Source organism: Canis aureus, chromosome 25 (genome assembly GCF_053574225.1).
Source record: "Canis aureus isolate CA01 chromosome 25, VMU_Caureus_v.1.0, whole genome shotgun sequence".
Classification (NCBI taxonomy): Eukaryota; Metazoa; Chordata; class Mammalia; order Carnivora; family Canidae; genus Canis; species Canis aureus.
The window spans coordinates 27,864,358-27,876,914 of record NC_135635.1 but is presented as its reverse complement, the minus strand read 5'-3'; the positions used below and the strand labels follow the sequence as shown (position 1 = coordinate 27,876,914).

The following is a 12,557-nucleotide window of genomic DNA, read 5'->3' as shown; positions in this document are numbered from 1 at the left end:
TGTGAAATGATTACCACAGTAAGGTTAGTTAACACATCCATCACCTCCTATAGTTACCATTTGTGTGTCTGTGAGTGTGCTTGTGTGTGTTCAGAACCTCTAAGATCTCTTTCAGCAATTTTCAATTATACAATGTAGGAATGTTAACTATAGTTACCATGCTGTTCATTACATCCCCAGAACTTATTCATCTTGTAACTGGAAGTTTGTACCCTGTGGCCACCTTGACCCATTTCTCCTCCACTCCTCCAAGCCTACTTTGGGCAGCCACAGTTCTGTTGTTTCAGTGTTTTATTCCATAAAGAAGTGAGATCATACAGTATTTGTCTTTGTCTGAGTTATTTAATGTAGCATAATGCCCTCAAGGTATATCCATAGTATTGGAAATGGCAGGATTTCCTTCCTTTTTATGGCTGAGTAATATCCCATACATACACACTCACACCACATTTTCTTTATTTATTCATGTGCTGATGAGCACTTAGGTGATTCCTACATCTTGGCTATTGTAAATAATGCTGTGATGAGCATGAGGTGCAGGTATCTTTTCAAAACAGCATTTTTGCTTCCTTCAGATATATACCCAGAAGTGGGATTGCTGGATCATATGGTAGTTCTATTTTTTTTTTCTTTTCTTTTTTTTTAGGAACTTCCATTCTGTTTTCCACAGTGGCTATGCCAGTTTACATTCCTATCAGCAGTGCACTTTTTTCCATATCCTTGCCAGCACTTATGTCTTATCTGTTGACAAGAGCCATTTTAACAGGTGTGAGAGGATATTGCATGGTTTTGATTTGCATTTATGTAATGATTAGTCATGTTAAGCATATTTTCAAGTGCTTGTTGGTCATTTAAATATCTTCTTTGGAAAATTGTTCAAGCCCTGTGCCCATTTTTAAGTTATTTGTTTTTATATTTTTGCTATTGAGTTGAATCCTTTATATATTTGGATATTAACCCCTTTTTGGATGTATAGTTTATGAATATTTTTCTCCCATTTCTTAGGTTGCCTTTTCATTTTATTGATCATTTCTTTTGCTTTACAGAAACTTTTAGTTTGATGCAGCCCCACTTGTTTATTTCTGCTTTTGTTGCTTGTGCTTTTGGTGTCATGTCCAAAAAATTATTGGTAAGGCCAAGGAACTTTCTTCTATGTTTTCTCCTATGAGTTTTGTGATTTCATGTCTTACATATAAGTTTTTATTCCATTAAAGTTAATTTTTGTGAGCAGTGTAAGTTCAATCTCATTCTTTAGTATGTGAATATCTAGTTTTTCCCCCACCATTTATTGAGACTATCTTTTCTCCATTGTGTATTCTTGGCTCTCTTGTCAAATATTAGTTGACCATATATATATATACATGGGTTTTTTTTCTGGGCTCTTCCATTGGTCTATATGTCCATTTTTGTGCTGATAACATACTGTTTTGATTTACTATAGCTTTGTAATATAGTTTGAAATCAGGAAGTGTGATGCTTCCAGTATTGTTCCTCTTTCTCAGGATTGCTTTGGCTATTCTGAGCTTCATGTGGTTCCATGTGAATTTTAGAACTGTGTTTTTTCTTTATGTGAAAATATGCCATTGAAACCATAATGGAGATTGAATTGAATCTATACATGGCTTTGGTTAGTATGGATGTTTTAACAGTATATATTTTAACAAAGATTTATTTTTTTCTATTTGTGTCTTCCTCAATCTCTTTCATCAAAGTTTTATAGTTTTCAGTTTACAGATCTTTCACTTCCCTGCTTACATTTATTTCTATGTATTTTATTGTTTAGATGCTATTGTAAATGGGATTTTTTTCTTTCTTTTTCAGTAGTTCATTGTTAGTGTATAGACAGAACTGATTTTTGATTTTGAGTTCTGCAATGATACAGTTTTTTGGTGGAGTCTTTAGAATTATCTCTATCTCTTTCTGTGTGTATACATATTGAAAATTATATAATTCTCTCTATATATCATTTATATGATGATGTCATCTGCAATAAGATGCTTTTGATTTTTTTTTCTTTTGATTTTGGTGCCATTTATTTCATTGCTTTGTCTAATTGCTCTGGCTAGGACTTCCAGTTCTACGGTGAATAGGAGTGGTGGAAGTAGGCACCTTGTCTCATTCCTGATATTAGAGGGAAAACTTTCAACCTTTCATCACTGAGTGTGATGTTAGCAATGGGCTTATCATATAGGACTTTTATTTTATTAAAATTTGTTCCTTCTATACCCAATTTGTTAAGCTATTTGCCATGAATGGATATTGAATTTTGTCAAATGCTTTCCCTACATCATTTGAGATAATTATGTGATTTTTATTATTCATTCTGTTACTGTGATGTATCACATTTATTGATTTGCATATGTTAAACCATCCTTCTATTCCAGGTATGAATCCCACTTGATCATGGCATATGAACTTTTTAACGTGCTGTTGAATGTGATTTGATAGTTTGGGATTTTTTTTTGAGAATTTTTGCATCAATATTCACTAACAATATGGTCTATAGTTTTCTTATAGTGTTCTTATATGGTTTGGAATCAGGGTATCAGTGTTGAATCATAAAATTAGTTTAGGAATGTTCCCTGCACCTCAACATTTTGGAAGAATTTGAGAAGAATTGGCATTAATTCTTCCTTAAATGTTTGGCTAAATTCACCAGTGAAACCATCTGATTCTTGGCTTTTTTTTTTTTTAATTGGGAAGTTTTGATTACTTATTTAATCTTCTTGTACACTATTGACCTGTTCAGATTTTCTGTTTCTTTCTGATTCATTGATAGGTTTTATCAAATTCCTATTTCTAGGAATTTGTCTATTTCTTCTAGGTTGTACAGTTTGTTGGTGTACGTAGTTGTTCACAGTAGCCTCTTATGATTCATTGTATTTCTGTGGTATCAGTTGTAACATCTCCCCTTTCATTTATAATTTTATGTGAGTTTTGTCTCTTTCTTGACTAGTCTAGCTAAAGGTTTTTCAGTTTGATTTCTCTTTTCAAAGAACCAATTCTTAGTTTTGTTAGTCTTTTTTATTGTTTTCCTATCCTCTATTTCATTGATCTCTGTACTAATTTTATTATTTTCTTCCTTCTGCTAATTTTGTACTTAGTTTGTTCTTCTTTCTCTAGTTTCTTGAGATGTAAAATTAGGTCATTTATTCGAGAGCTTTCTTTTTTTGTGTATGATGTGTGTATATCTTTATTGGCATAGTCTTTCAGTTTTGACAATTTAATCATAATGTGCCTTGGTATAGCCCTTTTGGAGTTTCTTTTGAAATCCTTTGGGCCTCATGAATCTGGATGTCCGTCTCTCTCTCTCTCCCCAAGTTTGGGAAGTTTTCAGCCATTATTCCTTTAAGTATACATTTTGTCCCTTTCTCTTCCTTTTCTCCTTCTGGAAGTCACATAATGCATATAGTGCTTTTTAAAATGGTATCCCAAAGAGGTATTGTAGGCTTTCTTCACTCTTTTTTTTCTTCTCTCTGGATAATTTAAAAAATATTTTATTTATTTATTCAGGAAAGACACAGAGAGAGAGAGGGAGAGAGAGAGAGAGGCAGAGACACAGGCAGAGGGAGAAGCAGGCTCCATGCAGAGAGCTCAAAGTGGGACTCGATCCAGGGACCCCAAAACCACGCGCTAGGCCAAAGGCAGGTGCCAAGCCTCCAAGCCACTCAGGGATACCCTCCCTGGATAATTTTAAATGACCTATTTTCTGGTTCATTATTTGTTTGTTCTTCTATTTGGTTGATTCTGCTGATGAAACTGTCTTTTGAATTCTGTAGTTCAGCATTTGTATTCTTTGGCTCTAAGATTTTATTGTTTGTTTCATGGCTCCTGTTTCTTTGTTGAGCTTCTTATTTTGTTCATGCATTTTGTCTCCTAATTTTGTTTAGTTGTCTCTGTGTTCACTGAACTTCTTTAAGAGGATTATTCTAAAGTCTTAGACATTTCATAGATCTGCATTTTTTAGGGTCTATTATTGGAGTTTTATTACTTTTCTTCGGTGGTGTCATGTTTATTTGATTCTTTGTGATCCTTGATTCTGCGCCTTGGTATCTGCATGTTTGAGTAAGTTGTCTCTTCTTCCAGACTTGACAAGTTCACGTTGGCAGGGGAAAACCTTCACCAGTGAGCTCAGCTTGATTACTGAACAGGTTAGCTGGTACTATCCTTGGGCAGGCAGGGCTTGCTATTGGGGTTTTTATTTGGGTAAGGCGACTGCCCGTGTTCTGAGGTTGGGATGGAAGTGCAACTGACTGGACTCTGTGTTCAAGCAGTGCCAGTGGGTGGGCTCCCCTACTGGTCAAGGCTGCTGTCTATACTCTGCAATCAGGTGGGGCCACTAGCTGGACTCTGCAATTACTTCTGATCAGGTAAGGTCACAGCCTGTGTTCCCTGTCAGAGTGGTACCACTGGTTGGACTCCACAACTGGACAGGTTTACGGGCCAGGCTTAACAATTGCTCCTGGTCACATGGGTTTTCATGCTGTGCTTCCCTACCAGATGATGCTACTGACTGGACACTCAGGGCTTCAGGCAGAGCTTCACAGTTGGATGAAGCCTCCCTGTGATCAGGCAAGGCCATAGGCTATGTCCTGAAGTTAGGCAGGGCTATAAGTTGAACTTTGCCATCCAGTAAGCCACTAGCAAGACTCCACTGTAAGGCAAGGTTGCTGGCTGGGCTCTCTGGTCAAAAGGGGGCTCCAGCTGTGTCTCATGGTTGAGTGGAGAGAGAGACAGTGCTCTGTGGTCAGATAGAGTTGCTTTCCATGTTTCCTTGTCAGTGGCTATGCTCTGCAGTTGGGCAAGGTTACTGGTTGAGCTCCCTGCCTTGGTGAGACCACAGGCTATGTTTAGCAGTCAGGGCCAGGGCCATAGACTAGGTTCTGCATTACCCAGGGTCATCGTTCAGGCTCTTTGGTTATGTAGGGCCAGGAGCTATACTTAGTAGTTGGACAGGACTGCTGGTTTGGTTTACTGCCCAACTATGGCTGTACAAGGGGCTCCATGGTTGCCTGGGTTCTTTGGCTGGGCTTTCTGGTTAGGCAAGACTGCCTTATCTTTAGTTCACTAATTCTTTTTCAATCATAGCTAATTCCTATTACCAATTCATAAAATTTCATGTTACATTTTTCAGTTAATGAATTTGTATTCAGTTTTGTCTCATATCTGCCATGTCACTTTTTTTTTTTTTTTTTTTTTTTGAGAGAGAGAGAGAGAGCACATGCATGTGAGCAGGGGAGGGAAGGTCAGAGGGAAAGGGAGAGAGAGAATCTTAAGCAGGCTCCATGCTGAGCATGGACTCCCCCCCCACCTCAGTGTGGGGCTCAATCTCATGACCCTGAGATCATGATCTGAGCTGAAATCAAGAGCTGGACACTTAATGAACTAAGTCATCCAGGTGTGCTCTCTGCCATATCATGTTTTATATTTTCTACTCCCCTACCCAAAATGTTAAACTTGGTGTTCACTTTTGTGGGCATTTTAAGTACAATTGTTTTATCATTTGAGGTTGATAATTCCATTAAGTTATGTTGTTTGTTTTGCTTCTTTTTTGTGTTTTGCTTCTTTTTTTAATTTAAAAAGATATATGCACCCCCAGGTTTATTATGCATTATTTACAATGGCCAAGACATGGAAATAACAAATGTACATTGATGAGTGAATGGATAAAGAAGCTAATATTTTGTATAATAGAATATTATTCAGCCATAAAAATAATATCTTGGTATTTGGACAACTTAGGACTTGAGGACTATATGCTAAATGAAATGTCAGAATAAGATAAATACTGTATGACTCTACTTATATGTAGAGTCTAAAAAAAAAAATAAAGAAATGAGCTTATAGATATACAGGACAGATTTGTAGTTGCCTGAAGGGGGATGTGAGGGAATAGGTGAGGTGGGTAAAATGGGTCCAAACATATAAATTCCCAATTATAAAATGAGTAAGTCATGGGATGTACAGTGAAGTGACTATGCTTAATAATACTGTGTTGTATATTTGAAAGTAGCTAAGTGCCTAGGTTTTGAACATCCTTTTTACAAGAAAACAGTGTAAGAAAAATTGTTCAGAAAAATTTTCTGATGCTTTTCATATGGTATCATTTTTCATAGAGGATTTCCCTTTGCTTTTTTACCTACCAGTCCAGAACCACTTTAAATGAAGTTTAAGTGTTGAGCTCCTTGACCCTCCAACAGATGGTGCAGTGTTTAGGTGCATGTTCAAGAGAGGGCTTTTTTACTTCCAGATTATTTTATAGATACAGTTCTTTGTAGTGGGTAAATTATTAATGTCCCCTCTCTTAAAAAGTTCTTGATTTTGACTTCTGTTTCCCCAGTTCCACAAGACCACCAAAAGCACTGCTTAACCTTTCAACTGGAATGGCCACTATACTCGTAGGGTAAGTATGCTTTGAGTGCCTTTGCTTATATGTCCGACTTCTTGTTTTCTTCTAGATCTTATTCCAACAAATTCTGGGGTATCTTGTAACCTCTTTGATGTCTTTGAGAAGAATCTTGTTTATAATCCTATGTTTATCATTGATACCCTGAATTACATGTGGCATCATTTTCCTACTTTTTTCTTCATCTTCAAATTAAGAAGGACACCTGTAACTCCAAAACATATGATAAAATTGAGTGTTAGGGAAATATGGCCAAAGTGACATCAATACCCTAGCTCATAAGACTATTTTAATTACAAAGTTTCACAAACATTTTATTTTATTTTAAAGATTTTATTTATTTATTCATGAGAGACACAGAAATAGAGACAAAGGCATAGGCAGAGGGAGAAGCAAGCTCCCTATGGGGAGCCTGATGCGGAACTTGATCCCAGGACCCCTGGATCATGCCTTGAGCCTAAGGCAGATAGTCAACCGCTGAGCCACCCAGGGGTCCCTTCACAAACGTTTTAATCATGCGTATATGTTTTTCATAAGAATTATAAGATTTCCTCCTAGGAATTGCCAAAAATGTCAATCATAATTTAAAATGCCAAAAAAAAAAACAAAACCCTAAGATACTGAAATGTAAAGTTTCCTTAGGAAAGCAGTGAGTAAACTATCATATAGTTTATTAAACTGTCATGTGTAATTATTAGTGTCCACATTTGGAATTTTAGGCATTCTTATTAGCTCTTCATGACTGTTTTTAGGTCATTGCATGGTTATATTCAATGAATTCTCTTTCTCTTTTTTGAATTAAATGTAATTCATCCACTCAAAAAGCTCAAATGTAACATTTTATCCTCTATTTTTAAAAATTTAAATTTTTATTAGTAGCTACAGATGAAGTAAATGGAATTTTGAGAGGAATTTCCACTATCTACTTCTAAAGGGCAAAATACCATGCTACTTGGACACAGCAGAAAACCGGGAGGCTCCTTACTATAATAACAAGTGGGGATTAAGGTAGGAGATTGGATTTACCACTGCTTTTGAATATCACATATGGTAAACTCCAAAGGTACTGTCTCTTTTAGTAACATTTTAGCACAAGGTTGTCTCACATGGAAGCATATTGTAAATGTTACATGATTCCCAATATAGCATCAGACTACAGTCCTGGAAAAGCTTCTATTTATATCTCTTAGAAACAGTTTTTATCAGGAAGTGTTTTGCCCTCCCAACCAGCCTTCTCATAACCTTCTTGAGAGTACCTTCTCTGAAAAGACACAGGGGACCTAGAGTTTACTTGTCAAAATAAAATGTGTGAGAGATGATTAAAAAATATAATGAGGACTTAAAAAGGATGAAGTAGTATCATCAGCTGTCATAGAACCCCAAACTGAGAAATCTGAACCAAGACATGACATTCATTTAAAACAAATCTTACTCTGCAGTGGGCTCTTGAGAGCATTTAGTCTTTGAGTTTTTCTTGCTTGGTACTGGTCAGCTCTTTTAAATTTTGCCTAACTATTGATTCCCTTAAATAAAACTGAAGTCAGCTGCTATATTATAAGGATACATTTGTTCCAAATACATCATGTCTTGACTTAGTAAGAAAAAAACTGCACTTTTGTGACACTCAGTAGGCTCTTTTGGACTTAAATAGAATAAAAGCCATCAGTCAAAATCTGCTGGTTCCTGATAACCATAATTTTACAAGGAATGTAAGCAGAACTTATTTAGAATAAGCACTTGCACCAATATTTGTTTCTGACTTTTTTCTTTGTACTGATCTCTGTTTTCCTTTCTTTTAGAATGATGGTTTAAGAATCACACATCTTTTTGGGGGCACCTGGGTGTCTTAGTGGTTGAGTGTCTGCCTTCTGCTCAGGGTGTGATTGTGGGGTCCAGGGATTGAGTCCCTCATCAGGCTCTCCACAGGGAGCCGGCATCTCCCTCTGCCTGTGTCTCTGCCTCTCTCTGTGTCTCTCATGAATAAATAAATAAAATCTTAAAAAAAAAAGATTTGCACATCTTTTGGATTTAGGGATGATTTGAATGGGGTATAATAGAATATCTAAACTCTTGGAATTTTTGTTCATCAAAAATGTTTGAAATAAAGCATCTAAAATATATCAAAAGGCAAATGTGAAAACAGACTAGAAATATCCCTGTAGGTTTTTATATTTAAGTCAGCATGATTAAACATTAGGCAAGGGGAAAATACCAAAGGAATAAAGAGTTAAATTCTGAGCCCAGTTAGGATTGAATATGCATGTGCTAGAGATTTCCAGTGAAAGATGTGTGCCTTATGCATGAAAAACAGCTGGGAAGAGGGGCTGAACAAGAGAAACCACTTGGGAAGAGAAGTTACATGATGTATGAGCTAGTGAACTTTCAGCATGTAGAAAATGCATAACCATTCTTAAGAATCACATAAAATTAAAGATTGATGCTCAGGCCAGAGTAAACTCTTTCAGGGCTAGAGAGAATGGATTGGTATGACATTTCTATTTTTTTACTTCCCTGTTCCTCATTCTGCCTTACTGGTCTAATTTGACTATAACCATAGTATTTAACATTGTATTAAGAGCTTTCCATGTTCCAGGCATGCTTTAATGTATCAATTCTTTTTTTTTTTTTTTTTTAGATTTTATTTACTTATTCATGAGAGACACAGAGAGAGGCAGAGACACAGGCAGAGGGACGAACAGGCTCCCTATGGGGAGCCGGATGCAGGACTCAATCCCAGGACCCTGGGATCATGACCTGAGCAGAAGGCAGATCCTCAACCACTGACTCACCCAGGTGCCCCATGTATCAACTCTTTAAATCTTCTTAACAAACCGTGAGGCAGAAACTATTTTAGAGATAAGGAAACTAAAGGTGAAGGTGAAGTTCTTTGAGCAAGATCAAATGGCTGTCAGTGGTGACTTAGCTCCAGAGTCTGTTCCCCACCACTTGCATCAGACTCCTGACAACATACGCACCTCGTCTGGGACTGGGGAGACCACATAGGGTGACTTGCAGGATCTTAAATTGCTTAGAATCTCTAGGATATTTAAGATTCGGAGATCCTTTTGGACTTAGTGAACTAAATCTCATTTGCTTTTATGCTTTCTGACTTTAAAAAATAAAGATTCCCTTCATGTTCCATTTTCCAGAAAAAAAAAAAAAACCCACCTTTTTTAAGGGTGAGAGAGGCAGAGGGAAAGGGAGAAGCAGGGCTCAAACTCACAACCCTGAGATCATGACCTAAGCTAAAATCAAGAGTCAGATACATAACCAACTGACTCACCGAGGCACAGAGGAAAAACATTTTATAGACAACCGTGAAACATATTTCTATGTTCCTGGTACTATTTGAAACATTTGTCATTAATTCTTGAGGGAATTTGATGTTAGTAATATTATTTCCATGTTAATAAATATCAGTGCAGATCTGGGATTTAAACCGAGTTTGTTTTTATTTCAAAGCAAGCATTCTCTTGCAAATTATTACAAAGAAAAGTTAAGGTTATTTTGATTATAAATGACATAATGTTTATAATATTGAATACCTCCAGGGGAAGCTATCTGAATAAATCTGTATCTAGAGGTAGAATCTGACTATTGGCCAATCTGAGGAAATCCCCAGCTGGTAGGTTGATGGACCATTCATTTGAAGATGAAAGAATTATCAGGAGATTCCTGTAGGGATACTATTCCCTTATCTTCCTCTATCTTAAGGAGAAAAAAACAAACCAAGAGGGTATATTGGCCTACACTTAAATTCAGAAGATAAGTACCCTCTGCTTTCTGGAATAGATGCCATTTCTGATAATACTATTTTCTCAGCAAAGAGATGCTCATAGGAAACACACTAGTAGTGGTCTTAATTATGCTCAGAAATAAGGACGCTTGGGTGGCTCAGTGGTTGAGCATCTGCCTTTGGCCCAGGTCTTGATCCTGGAATCCTGGGATGCAGTCCGCAAGAGGCTCCCTGCATGGAGCCTGCTTCTCCCTCTGCCTATGTCTCTGCCTCTTTCTGTGTGTCACTCATGAACAAATAAAATAAAATCCTTAAAAAAATATGCTCAGAAATATACAGTATCTTCACACACACTACACACACACACACACACACACACACACACACGGAAGTGCTAAGACAGCAAGAAAAGAAAAACTCAGGTAATTTTCAGAAGATTATTTGAAATCCAAAGAGACTCAATACACCTGAACTCTAAGCATGCTGTTCCCTGGAAAGTGGTTGGGCAGAAATGAGGAACAACTCTGACCATGATGAGAAAGAGTGGTATGAATAATATTGGATTGATTTGGTGGCAGCAGCTCATCACCTACACAAATGGAGTAAAAATGGAGGTAAAAATAGAGTTGCTAGAGCCCTAAAGGCAAAACTGATGATGAGGCAAAACTGTTGGCTTCTTTGTATAATATTTGGTGCCAAGCTTATAGTTTCTGGATGGCCAACTGTCCATATCTATCAACAGATTCCTAGCTTGACTTTGGGATCACAGGCCAAGTTGTGATAGGAGCACTGGGCTTTTGCCTTCTCAGCAGATAATGAGGTGCAAACGCAAAGGGGAGACCTTAGAACTAACCACATTATGTCTCTTCAAAATAAATGATATCATCAGAAGAAAAGTACAATATCAGTTACCAGGCATGGCTCTTTACCTCAGGAAGTTCCCTAAGGCCTCTAGGTCTGGCATATGGTAAGCATTTTAATGTGTGTGAAAAATGTTAGTTGTTGAAATGTTTCATAATGGTATGACTAATTATAAACAAATTAATGTTTTTCTACACCTTCCATTAACTGTAATCAATAAAATCCAAACCAACAAGTAGGTCCAATTATCCTATCCCATGTCAGCTTGAATAGGACAGAGCCAGAGACCTGGAAGCAGCTTTAATGTATATGTTAAAAGGCTATAAATCAGTAATAACATGACCATCTGGGGACTACTATGCTGGAATGATTGTTTACATTCCAAATTACCTTTCATTGAACAGACATAATGATTAGGTACCATATAGCAGTAGTTGTACTGGGATTATTAATAAATGATTAAGACACACAATCTTTCAGGAAAGTTGTGTTCTAGTGGGACAGATAAGAAAACGAGTAACTTGGACACAAGTTCTAAGGCAGCACAAAGTTGGTGAGCTCAATCCAGATCAATCAGAGAAGGAAAAGACATCTGAACATGTCTTGGAGAATGAAGGCTGACAGTGAAGGGGAAAAGGGTATTCAAAGCACATGGGAAGGAAGAGAAAATGAACAGTTTGAAAGAGCCTGATGTATATGGGGAATATTTTTTTTAAAGAAGATTTTATTTATTTATTTGAGAGAAAGCATGAGCAGGAGGAAGGGGAGAGGGAGAAGTAGACTCCCCGCTGAGTGGGGATCCTGATGTCAGGCTAGGTCCCGGGAATCCAGGATCACGATCTGAGCCAAAGGCAGACACTTAACTGACTGGACCCCCCAAGTTCCCCTTACAGGGAATCTTAAGCAGTTTGGTATTTCTTTATGGGGAAGTGCAAAAGCAGGAGCAGGTTAAAAGTATTACAATCAGAGAGGATGTGAAGAATATACAATGGAGGACATTTTTTCCATACTAAGAAGTTTGGATTTCAGTTTTTTGAAGTCATAGGAAACCATTAAAGGGTTTTAAACAGTGTGGTCAACATTTCAGGGTTTGTGATTTAGAGTTTTGGGCCTCTCTGGTTGCGGTGGAGAACTTTTTTGAGAGGATAAGACTAGAGACTGAGAAAGAAATAGAAAAATAAACCAAGCAAGTTAGAACTCTAAAGGATTTATTGGCTAAAATGACACAGAGCACCATACCAGGTGGCATGTCTTAAAATGATAGCAGTGCAGGGATATGTGTTTGAGGTTTGGGGATTACACAAAGATTACTGTCAACTTCCTGAATTATTCATAAACTATATCTACTTTTCATTAAGTGACACATATAAATGGCCAACAATAAGGTGCTACAGCTTAGCCAGTTTGCTGACAGAGATGCTGGCCATGCCAAACTGTTATTTGCTCCCCACTCATGTGAGTGTCTAGGCTTCTGCTCACATTGCTTTGCTCCACTTGAGTGTTCTTTTTCCCTTGTCTGCTTAGAAAACTCCATTAGTATTCCAAATCTAACCT

General features: G+C 37.2%; 1 long non-coding RNA gene across 4 annotated transcripts in view; it reads left to right on the top strand.

Moving 5' to 3' along the window:
- The window catches only part of LOC144297643 (uncharacterized), a 160,689-nt gene that overhangs the window by 138,489 nt on the left and 9,643 nt on the right, over positions 1-12,557 (top strand). For all 4 annotated transcript variants that reach the window (XR_013364594.1, XR_013364596.1, XR_013364597.1 and 1 more), the window contains one exon: positions 6,341-6,403. This is a non-coding gene — a long non-coding RNA (uncharacterized LOC144297643). The remainder of the gene's footprint in view (positions 1-6,340; positions 6,404-12,557) is intronic.